Genomic DNA, 12,226 nt, shown 5'->3' on the forward strand with positions numbered 1-12,226 from the left:
TTTGCGGTACGCCACACCCCTCCTGATGAACAGGAACCCCGTTTCGACCGTAGCGCTCCAACACAAGTCCGTTTCCCCCGTTTTGCGGTACGCCACACCCCTCCCGATCAACAGGACCCCTGTTTCGACCGTAGGAGTTCCGTTTCCTCCGTTTTGTGGTACGCCACACCCCTCCCGATCAACAGGACCCCCGTTTCGACCGTAGGAGGTCCGTTTCCTCCGTTGTGCGGTACGCCAGGCCTCGTTTCCATCGCCTCTTCCGTCCAAGCCCTCCCGATGAACACGACCACGCATTCCGTTCAGACCCAGCCGCGTTGCCTCCCGATGAACACGACGCATTCCGTTGCCTCCGCATGAACACGACGAGGATGCTATTTCTCCGTTCCGACCCAGCCATGTACTCGAGGCCTCACCGTACGTATGCGCAAGTAGGCGTTCGAGACCCCGCCCGTATGTACACATACGTGGCCGTATTTTCTTTCTTGCACCCTGGCTGCTGTACGTACGTGTACATGTTTCGTGTGCACCTCTACTACGACACGTGCGCGCCTCTACATCCACCAGTATATATGTACGTACACATTCGCGACCAGAATGACAACGCTACGTACGCTTCGACCAGGTGGGTCCCAACTGTCAGGCACTTCCTTGCGTGTGAAGGTGTAGCTGGTGGGTCCCAATAGTCAGGGGGAAACATTTTTTTCGCAAAATACGGTGGCCCGTCCGGTGGGTCCCTGTTGTCAGGTGGAGGAATCATTATTTTCCGCGTAATAAGGAGGCACTTCCTTGCTGCTGCCATGGACCCAGCTGTCAGCCTCTCCATGTACAGTCCACGTCCGATGGAAATCGTTCCTTGACCACATTGACCACGCCGCGCCGAGAGCACCAGGGCGGTGGACGACGGCGAGGCCTAGGAAGGGGACGACAGGGAGCCGGGGAAGACAAGGCAGTGGAAGCCCCCGCGCGCGCGGAGAGGAGTACGAGGGTTCAATGGTTCGGCTGCGGTGTGAGGCTCCCGTCGCCGCAGGGCCTGGCCAGCGGTGGGAATAGTAGGGGGAGGTGAGGCCTCCGCGGCAGCACAGCCGACCACGGGAGGCAGGAGCATGCGGCACGACCGGCGCTGCTTTGGGTCGCTGGTGCAAGAAGACCAGAGGTTGAAGAAGCTCTACAGCCGTTGGATGGACATCATACGGTCAATGGAGCTAGAATCGTTCATATTGACTAAGTTGACAAAGCCCTTCATCCCCGTCCACTTAGTAGGCCCACAAGTCAGCCTCCCACCAAGGTGGGTCCCAGCTAGCTGGGGGAGTATTCATTTTTTTGTGCGTAATAAGGAGGCACTTCCGATTGGTCCGAGCTGATAGCGGGGGGAACATTTTTTTCGTGAAATACGGTGGCCCGTCCGGTGGGTCCCAGCAGTCAGGGGAAATGATTTTTTTTGCAAAATACTGGTGGCCCACCTGGTGGGTCCCAGCTGTCAGGTGGAGGAATAATTATTTTGCACATAATAAGGAGGCACTTCCTTGCTGCGGCCGTGGACCCAGCTGTCAGCCTCTCCACGTACAGTCCACGTCCGATGGAAGCCGTTCCTTGACCACGTTGACCATGCCTCGCCGAGCGCACCAGGGCGGTGGACGACGACGAGGCCTAGGAAGGGGACGAAGCGGAGCCGGGGAAGACGCGGCAGTGGATGCCCACGCGTAGAGGAGTACGAGGGCACTGGTTCGCTGCGGTGTGAGGCTGTCGCCGCCGCAGAGTAACAGGGGGTGTGTGTGAGTAGAGGGATGGCCTAGCCAGCGGTGGGAGTAGTAGGGGGTGGTGAGGCCTCTGCCGCATCGCAGCCGGCCACGGGAGGCAGGAGCATGAGGCACGACCGGCGCTGGTTTAGGCGGCTGGAGCAAGAAGACCAGAGGTTGAAGAATCACTACGGCCGTTGGATGGACATCGTACGATCACTGGAGCTAGAATCGTGCATTATTGACTAAGTTGACATAGCCCTCCATCCCTGTCAACTTAGTAGGCACACAAGTCAGCCTGCCACTATACTGGGTTCCAGCTAATAGGGGGAGTATTCATTTTTTTGTGCGTAATAAGGAGGCACTTCCTTGCGTGCGAAGATATAGCTGGTGGGTCCGAGCTGTCAGCGGTGGTAACATTTTTTCGCCAAATACATAGGCCCTTTCGGCGGGTCCCTGATGTCAGGTGGAGGAATCATTATTTTGCGCGTAATAAGGAGGCATTTCCTTGCGTGCGGCCGTGGACCCATCTGTCAGCCTCTCCACGTACAGTCCACTTCAGATGCATGTCGGTCGTTGACCATGTTGACCAGGACGCGCCAAGAGCACCAGGGCGGTGGACGACGGCGAGGCCTAGGAAGGGAGTGACACGGAGGCAGGGAAGACTCGGCTGTTGTTTCCCACGCGGAGGGGAGTATGACTGTACGAGGGTTTACTTGTTCGTCTACCGTCGCCGGAGAATAACAGCAGGTGTGGGTGAGTAGAGGGATGGCTAGGCCAGTGATGGGAGTACGGTGGGGCGGTGAGGCCTGCGAGGCAGCAGAGCCGGCCGCGGGGAGGAGGGAGCAGGCAGTCCCGCCGGTGCCTGTTGAGCGGCTGGAGCAGGAACAGCAGAGATTGAAGAAGCACGACGGCCGTTGGATGGACATCCGACAGTCACTGCTTGTGCGTTAACCTTTTTTTAGGAAAGCCTCAAATCTGTGGAAAAAAGCATACAACCCATCTGCCATTATTTCTAATAATTTTCAGCCCATTTGCAAATTCTTAAGGTTGTTTTTGGAGCCCATATTCTTTTTGTTAGCATTACAGCCCAAATTGTGGCCACGGTTAAAAAAATTATACGAAATTTTGCATATTTCGGTGCGTTCCAAACTGTTTTTAATCCCGAAATTTCGACTCACATTCAAACTGATTTTAAAAATAAATGTATATCAATATAAAATCCAACCAATTCTCCACGCATAAAAATTAATGTAATTTAAAATCTTGAAATGAAAAAAAAGATATTTGAAACTAATTGCCGGTTTGATGTGTTTTAAAAATGTACAGCCCATTTCTCATTGCTGATGGGCCATTTTCTCGGCCAGCCGAATGAAAGCTCTCCTCGTCTTGAAAGATTTGCAGCCCAACAGGCCTGACAAAGCGACTTACTTGGCAAATCACAAAAAACTGGGCTGTGGCCGTGGACCCAGCTGTCAGCCTCTCCATGTACAGTACTCTTCCAATGGAAGTCGTTCCTTGACCACGTTGACCACGTCGCACGGAGAGCACCAGAGTGGTGGACGACGGCGAGGCCTAGGAAGGGGACGACGCGGAGTCGGGGAAGACGCGGTAGTGGAAGCCCGCGCGGAGAGGAGTATGAGGGTTCACTGGTTCGGCTGCGGTGTGAGGCTGCCATCGCCGCAGGGCCTGGCTAGCGGTGGGAATAGTAGGGGCGGTGAGGCCTCTGCGGCAGCACAGCCGTCCACGGGAGGCAGGAGCATGCGGCACAACCGGCGCTGCTTTGGGCGGCTGGAGCAAGAAGACCAGAGGTTGAAGAAGCACTACGCCCGTTGGATGGACATCGTACGGTCACTGGAGCTAGAATCGTTCATATTGACTAAGTTGACAAAGCCCTCCGGCCCCGTCAACTTTGTTGGCCCACAAGTCATCCTCCCACTATGGTGGGTCCCAGCTAGCATGGGGGTATTCATTTTTTTTGTGCGTAATAAGGAGGCACTTCCTTGCGTGCGAAGATATAGCTGGTGGGTCCGACATGTCAGCGGGGGAACATTTTTTTCGCGAAATACAGAGGTCCTTCCGGTGGGTCCCAGCTGTTAGGTCCTCGCAAAAAAGGGAAAGAAAATCAAAGACATGGGAAGGCGTACAGAACAAGCTAGTGTACCAGTCAAGAGACGTTGCCGAGTTTTCGAAAAAAGAAAGACGTGCTCCTGTAGCCGGTTCGAATCCAAACCTAGACTATGAGTATATATGGTGCTATGTTACTCTGCAAGTAAAGAAACTGACATATCCAACGTTCGCTTCTCCTCTTCTCTACTTACTCTGCCTAGCATCAGAAGCTATGGCCACAGCAACCATGTCCGCTGGCTCCTCGTCCACCTGCTCTTCAGCAGGCAACAACCAGATATGCGCCAAGTCACAACCCGTACCATCGCCTGTCGGTCTCATCACGCCCTCGCCGGCACGCGCACCACAGCCAATTGCTCATCGCAACCCACTGCCGTTGGTGTGGTGCCACTACTGCAAATCATGCAGAGTCATCCGTCGCGTCTCAACCACAATCCGCAACCCTGGACGAGTCTTCTACAAATGCCCGAATCATGGGGTAATAATATGTTTAAGTGTTGTTCTGCTGCTTTCAGTTGCTGATTTTTTAATAGTTTGGTTGATGATCTACCAATTTGATTCGTGTAGAAAAGGGAAGATTCATGTGATTTGTATTTCTGGGAAGTTGCTGATGTGGGGGAATTCAACTACGCTGATTATTTGGTTAGCCGAGGAATCCCAATACCAGCAGGTTGGGGTGTTGGACAAGTAACTGAAGGAACGGCATAAGAGGAAGATGCAGAGCAAAAGATTAAAGATGCAGTCCCCTGATCATGGCCAAGCAACAGCTGCTGAACGGCCTTGACAGCAATGAGGAGATGAAAGAGCTTGTGAAGATAATGGGCAAAATCGATGTGCTCTATAGGATGATTGTCTCTTTATTTGCAGTGTATGTAGCACTCGTGATGTATTCAGTGGCTATGACATGAGCACTTTGCTGAAACTAGTAATGAATGAAACCTGTGTAGCAGGCTGGGCGTAGTGTTTTTAACATCTAATGATTTCTATTAATGGAAATCAGGGGGTATCCCCTTTTGCTCATATAAATAAATAAATAAATAGCAGAGGCCCTGTCGGGTCAGCTTTGTTCTCATCCGAAGACGTCGAGCAAATTGCAGTCCAACAGCAAACTATGTCATCAAATTCAAGTTTCACAGCCAAATATGAGTACAACTAAACAACAATGTCATCATGTTTTAGTTGTCATACAATCACCAAACACAAATCAGCATACATAACAAGTGATGTTCTCACAACAAAATACTAAACAACATGTTCATCAGGTTTTAGTTGTCATAGAAAACACAATTTCACATAGTAGATAAAAAACGTCTTCTGACAGGCAAATACGACAAAAGAAATGTAATCATCATCCGCAGCAGCAGCGTCAACATCTTCTCCATGTGTATCAGTCTGAATCGTAATTCCCCACGGTGTCATCTTCTTCTTCATCCTCAACGTCCTCAAACGTTGGCTTCTTCTTGATCAACTCTTGTATGTCCATAGCACGACAGGCAATCTTTTCGCCGGCATCATTGACGTGATGGTTCTCAAAGATATTAGGAACATCTGTGTTATCTTGTACATCAGGAGTAGTGTAAGCATCATCTTGTTGTGCAACTTCATTAAACAAATTCCTCTGCTCAAACCTTTGCAATACTCTCCAGTCATCGCTACGTGCAAATGTGTCTTCCAAGAAAAATATCTGTGTTGCTTGATTTGCCAAAATAAAAGGCTCGTTGGTCTGGTACGCTGCCTTGACATTGATGGATTTGAAATAATCATCAGCTCTGGGTTTTGCGATCCTGGAAAATAGGTTATACTAACGACAGCACAACAGAACCACACACCGATGATCCTCGAAACTGGAGATATACTGCAACTGAACAATGTCTATTATGTTAGCATACATTTCAGTTGTCTCTTTGTCATACGTACCTGTGCTCATGATGGCTCTGTTTCGTGTCTTCCTCCCTTCGTCTCGTGCAAGGGTGTTGTAGCGAACATCTCCAACAACGCAAGATTCATAATGTCTTACCCGAGTATCAGGACCCATTGCTAGTGAGTAAAGGGCATCATCAACTGCCTGCCCATCCTCCCGCATCTTCTTAACCTATGGTTAGAAAATAGACAAGCTGATCATCTTATGTACTCAATATATTAAAAAAACTGACAGTGCACTTCAAAAGCATACATGGTTCTTGAACTATTTCGCAAATCCTTCCATAACTAGTTTGTCAATGTTTCTTGGATTTTGCGACAGTAACTCCTCTTTGTAGATGCTGCACAACATAGTGATCGCATCAAACATCTAAATATATAAGAATGTGCTGCAAGTTTGGTAGATTATGATGTATAAGCTGCAGTACTGCACTTACTTGATATAATGTAGTATCTCAAGACAGTTATTAAACACATACCAAACCATTTTGTCCAAATCTTTAGGTTTGTCCTCTTGTCGACTCTTCCCTGTAACTCGAACAGAATAATCGAAAACATTGAGCCCGGGATTGTCTTCACCAACCTCTTTGCTAAGATGATAAGCTGTTTCAATGTATTTTGAGCAGAATGTCAACGCTTCTGTAGCAATGTATGCCTCTGCAATGGAACCCTCGGGTCTAGCTCTATTCCTTACATAGCCCTTGAAAGTGCCTAGCCGCCTTTCAATAGGGTACATCCAGCCATATTGTACTGGACCTCTAAGTAGTGCCTCATCAGGTAGATGAACAGCCAAATGCACCATCACATCAAACAAGGCTGGAGGATATATCTTCTCAAGATCACATAGGATAGTTGGTATCTTGTCTCTAAGACGCTCCAAATCATCTATCCTGATATTCCTACTGCAGAGTTCCCTGAAGAATTGTCCCAACTCTGCAACTGCTCTATATAAGTCAGGGCGGCCCAATCCTCTAAGGATAACAGGTAAAACCCTTTGAAGTAGGACGTGGCAGTCATGAGTTTTCAACCCTTGTACCTTGTTTCCATCTGCACTGACTCTCCTTTCAGGGTTGGAAGCAAATCCATGTGGGAATCTCACACGTGACAGGACCTCGCAGAATTCTTTTCTTTTTACCTTGTCCAAGACGTACACAGCTGGTGCCATATCCCGTGGTTTACCTTCACCTTGCACCTGCAAATCCTGTCTGATACCCAAGTGTTTCAAATCAATCCTAGATTTTAAGGTATCTTTCGTCTTGCCTTCAATATTAAGAAGTGTGCCGATAATGCTGTCACATATATTTTTCTCGATGTGCATCACATTAAGATTATGCCGCAGATCCAAATCTTTCCAATACTCCAAGTCCCATAAAGTGGACCTGCAGGTAAACAATAATCTCTCTTCTGCCCTGCCACGCTTCCTTTTCCCGCTACCATTATCAGGATGGTTTCCTGGTGTAATATGTCTGACCTTCTCTAATTCCACTTGCAACTCATCGGCGGTGAGCCTCTTTGGCGCATCACGGTTTTCATGCTTTGCATTGAACACATGTCTTCGGTGTTTTCTAGGAAGCGGCTTGTCCTTGGCAAGGAAACGGCGGTGTCCAGTGTAACAGATCTTGCTAAGTATTGCATATGACAGCGGATTCCTGTCACAGCGAACACATGCATTGTAACCATGTGTTGTTCGCCCTGACATAGTGCCCAAAGCTAGATAATCATGGATGCACCAAATTATAACAGCACGCAGAAAGAAATCAGCTAGTGGGCTGCTATATAGGTCTCGAGTGAGAACACCCTTGCATAGCTGTTGAAGTTCCTCCACAAGAGGCTCCATGAACAAATCAAAATCCTTTCCAGGACTTTTTGGACCTGGGATGAGCAAGGCCATCATGTAGTTTGATTCTTTGGTGCAGACATTTGGAGGCATGTTGTAAGGGGTAACAACCACTGGCCACATGCTATATGTGGCGCTCTGGTGGCCAAATGGGTTAAATCCATCTGAAGCTATGCCAAGTCTAATGTATCTCGGGTCAGCAACAAACTCTTTGTGTTTATCATTGAAGCTTTTCCACTCACTACCTTGAGATGGATGCCTCATTACATTTTGATCTCTGTACTCCTAGTTCCTAGAATGCCACAGTACATCCTCTCTTATTTCAGCATCATGAAACAACCTCTGCAATCTTGGTGTAATTGGAAAATGTCTCAGAACATTATGAGGAATCCTCTTCACAGCATCGCCATCTTTCCATCATGATGATTTGCATTTCGGGCATTCACTTAAGTTGGCATAATCCTTCCAGAACAGAACACAATTATTCTTACAAACATGGATCATATCATATCCAATTCCAACTGCACGAAGGAAATTCTTCATTTTACTGTAGGTGTGTGGCAGCTCAGACGCATCTGGGAAAGATTCGCGGAAAGCAGCCAACATCACATTGAATGATTTGTTGGTCATCCGCTTAGATGTCTTCACCTGAAGAAAGGTGACCATAGCTTATTTCATGGGGTGACAACAACGTTGCATTGTTCTAACATGCGGGCCCACCGTTTTTCTTCTGCAGGTGAAAGTTCACGGAATGCACGAGCATTTCGTAGCATTGTTTCAATGTTGGTCAAACTCACTGGCTCCGCCACCACCACCTCCTCCTCCTCTTCCACCTGAGCATCAGGCAGATCAAGATGGTGATCTGCTGCTTCCACGTAGTCAATAACATTGACGTTCACAGCTTCACCATGATGAACCCACCTAGTATATGTGACCGACATCCCATACAAGTGTAGATGATTTTGCACAGTTGACGGGGGTCTTGTAACCGAATTCATACAACTGCTACACGGGCAGAGCACATTTGATTTCAGACCACCGTACTCAGCTCTGATAAAGTTCATGAAGTTTTCAACCCCCTCGACATATGTAGCGGAGAATCTTCGAGCAGAAGTTATCCATGTCCTGTCCATCTGTTATACATACAAATTAGTTCTTCTACTAGATATTACAGGAAAAACATATATACTTTTTTATGAAGTCCAGAAAAGAAATACCTAGGTCGATGTCTAAAGCTATGGCAAGATATTTGGACGAGCAGATCTAAGTAACGAAATATATATAAAGCTAATTCAACAAATAGATTTGAGTGCCAAATTATGGCAGGCTGTTTCAGCAGTCAATGAGGCCGAGCACACAGCCATCGAAGGCCATCGCAGCAACAAAGATCGAGTATAAAATGGTGTAGAGCTATTTCACCTAACAGATTGGCTACTAGACCATGGCAATCTACGTCACAATAAATATATGGCAGGATATTTTAGCAACTAATCGGCCTTGGCATGCCATCTTAGCTAAGCAGATTGAGTGCAGAACAGTGCAAGGAAGCTTCTTAAGCAGAGCATATTTACAGTAAACTACTTCGGCAAACAGTGAGATTAACAGCGTCTATCAGCTAACATTCAACGCTACACCGACATGAACGGGGCCTCAGTCAGGAATGCGCGTACCATGGGAGAAGCTGACCGTCGTGCGTCTCCACACGAACGTCGCCAGCGGTGGTGGCGCTGACTGCCGTGCGCCTCCACAAGAAAGTAGCCAGAGGTGGCGGCGCGGCTAGAGGACGGCAGTCTACGAGAGCGTACTGTGGGAGCGAGAGGATCGCCGAACCACGGCGCCGACGTATCAGCGCGGCGGGGAGGGCGGCTTTGGCGGAGCGAATGGAGTGGAGGGGGACAGGAGGGAGGGGGTTTGTGGAATATTATTGGCTAGTTGGCCGAAGGGCGGTTGAATCGGAATTGGGGGGACTTTTTGGGTGTGGGGGGGGAGGATTTTCCCGCGGTGGGCGGGGGGAGTTTGGCGCATGGTCAGTTTCTCCAAGTGCAGTCCCACGTGTCAGTGAAGAGGCAAGCCAAAGTGCGTTCCATTTGCGTGAGCCGTGTGCAGGACCGAACATGTGTGGGGTGCAATGCGACCACGACAGGAGTGCTGTGAGTGTACCGCATTTTTTCCTTTTAAACTAGGTGCTTCGCCCCCGCAAAAAAAATCTGTTGCTTCACGCGATCCATCGATACTACTACTAGTAATCCGGTAATCCCGACTAAAACGGCGCGGCCGGGTCTTTTCCCGCACGATATGCTGGGAGGTTGGCTTAGTTGGGTTTTTTAGGACGAGTAATGCTACACCTACGTAATCCCAGTTACGTAATTAACGTAATGTGAAACGTGTGAGCTGTTGATTGTATATTAGGGGAGGGAGGGGCCCACCACCATGAAAATCAGGGGAGGAGAGAGAGAGGCAATTTACGTTAACCCTTTCGTAGGTTCTCATAGATGTAGAAAGATGTGTCCGATCCTGCAACATAGGCCGTCCGATCTATATCTAATGGATAGGAAGGAAACTATGACAATTTAGCCGCACTCCTCTCAACATTTGCAGATAAGGCTTTCCCTCGTTCATCCTTTTCTCCCACAAGATCTTGATCTTCCGTGCAACGCACGGGCATCTTGCTAGTACTCCTACAATATGTATAATATTGTGAAAGTTCATATACACCGGCCGAGATTAATGCAAACACGGCAGATTTTCATTACATTTCGAACTTTTATATGACAAAAAAATAAAAGAAACCCCACCCTAAACCTATTCTACGGCGGCGACCGACGTCCTCCATCTGTGATCTCCATGTACGGGGGCGGGGTTCAAGACCCGTCAAGTGAAGGTGCGGTCTCCGGCGAGAAAAAGTAGAACACGGGAGACGGACCGGCTAGTTGGCACACCATGCCCTTCCGCCTCCCATGCCCTACTCATCCTCGAAGGAGTCCCCGACCTTGGCGGTGTCGGACGTTGGATGGGGGCAAGTAGGACACGTGGCTGATGGTGCTCCCATCGTCGGCCGCCAGTGTGGCCACCGCTTGTGCGGCGACTTCAGCGAGGGCGGCGACCTCGAGCTCCATCCCCGAAGACAAGCTCTCCCGCAGAGTGTTCGCGCTTGCGGTCATGGTGGATGTGGTTCCACGTAGGAGGACGATGCGCTATGGTGTGGAGGTTAGCTGGGCGTTGCCGCTTTAAGTAGCGCATTCCGGTGAGGCCAAGCGTCCGGGTGCGTCATTAAGTCGCCGGAGTTGTTCCTCGGGCACCGAGCCTCTTAATGACGACATACAAACGGACGGCATGAATGCGGCAGCTGACGCCGCCTGGGAACGCACTGTGCGACGGCGCGAGGGACAAGGGTTTTGGTGTGCCAGGGTAGTCAGCTGTGGTCGTGGCAACGTTGGAGATGCCCTTTGCTCACATGCGATCCCCGCATGTCATTGAAAAAGCAAGACGACCCGGCATGGTCTCAGGTCCAGAGGATGCAGTTAGCCGCGCTACACCACTCCGCAGACGCGTCGCAGCGCCCCGTGCATCCTCGACGAGCCGGGTGTTGGGGTGTGTTTGGATTGTGGCCAAAGTGCACCTTGCCAAAATTTTGGTCATGACCAAAAGATTGGTCTTTGTTTGGATGGTTGCCATTTTTTGGCATGCCAATGAACTCTAGCCAACTCTAGTTCATTTTTCTTTCCAATGTCGGCCAAATCATGGGCAACCAATACCTCAACCAAAATTTTGGTCATGACCCAAAGATTGGTCTTTGTTTGGATGGTTGCCATTTCTTTGGCATGCCAATGAACTCTTGCCAACTCAAGTTCATTTTTCTTGCCAATGTCGGCCAAATCATGGGCAACCAATACCTCATACAAAATTTTGGCTACCCAATGCTTTGATGGGGCAACCTTGGGCACAAACCAAACATACCGTTGGTCGTGCCACAGCACTAACACCACCCTCGGCAAACTGAAACTGACCATGTCTAGCGACGATATGAGCGTGTCGCTCACCGTGATCGCCGTGTCCAGAGGCGGTGCTGGAGCTACGCCCCGTTGTTGGTCCCAACGACCCACATGAACAGTTGTCAGTGGCGAGGAGGTCGTGGGCCAGCTCCTCCATTGGACTAGTCTGCGCTACGTCGTCCCGACGGGTGTGCCCCACATGTCTGTTTCCCTATTTTCCCGGCCATATTCGAGCGTCAGTGCTCCGCGTTGTGCATTTGGCCTTTCACTATGTAGGCCAAGCGAGACAACTTATTGTTTATTTGAGCCGTTCAAGTATAATCATGTGGCGTTTGCTTATTTCTCATTCCTCTCCAACCCTCTTCTCCATCGATCATGTCGCCCTCCAGTCGAGTCCATCCTCCCGCATGCCTCATTTGAACATTCCGCCGAGTATCATTCGCATGTACCCACCCTAGTCCTCTTTCAATAGATCTCCGGACCTCGAGATGAAATCGAGAGGGAACGAGTGGGGGCACGTTATACCTAAGGCTGATTCAAAATTTTGAACCGGTGATCATAGCATCCGCAAATCATATATAAAGGGTATTCAATGTTCGTTTTGTTTTTGAACG

This window comes from Triticum urartu, chromosome 4A (assembly GCF_056163025.1).
Source record: "Triticum urartu cultivar PI428250 chromosome 4A, HENAU_Tu73, whole genome shotgun sequence".
NCBI lineage: Eukaryota > Viridiplantae > Streptophyta > Magnoliopsida > Poales > Poaceae > Triticum > Triticum urartu.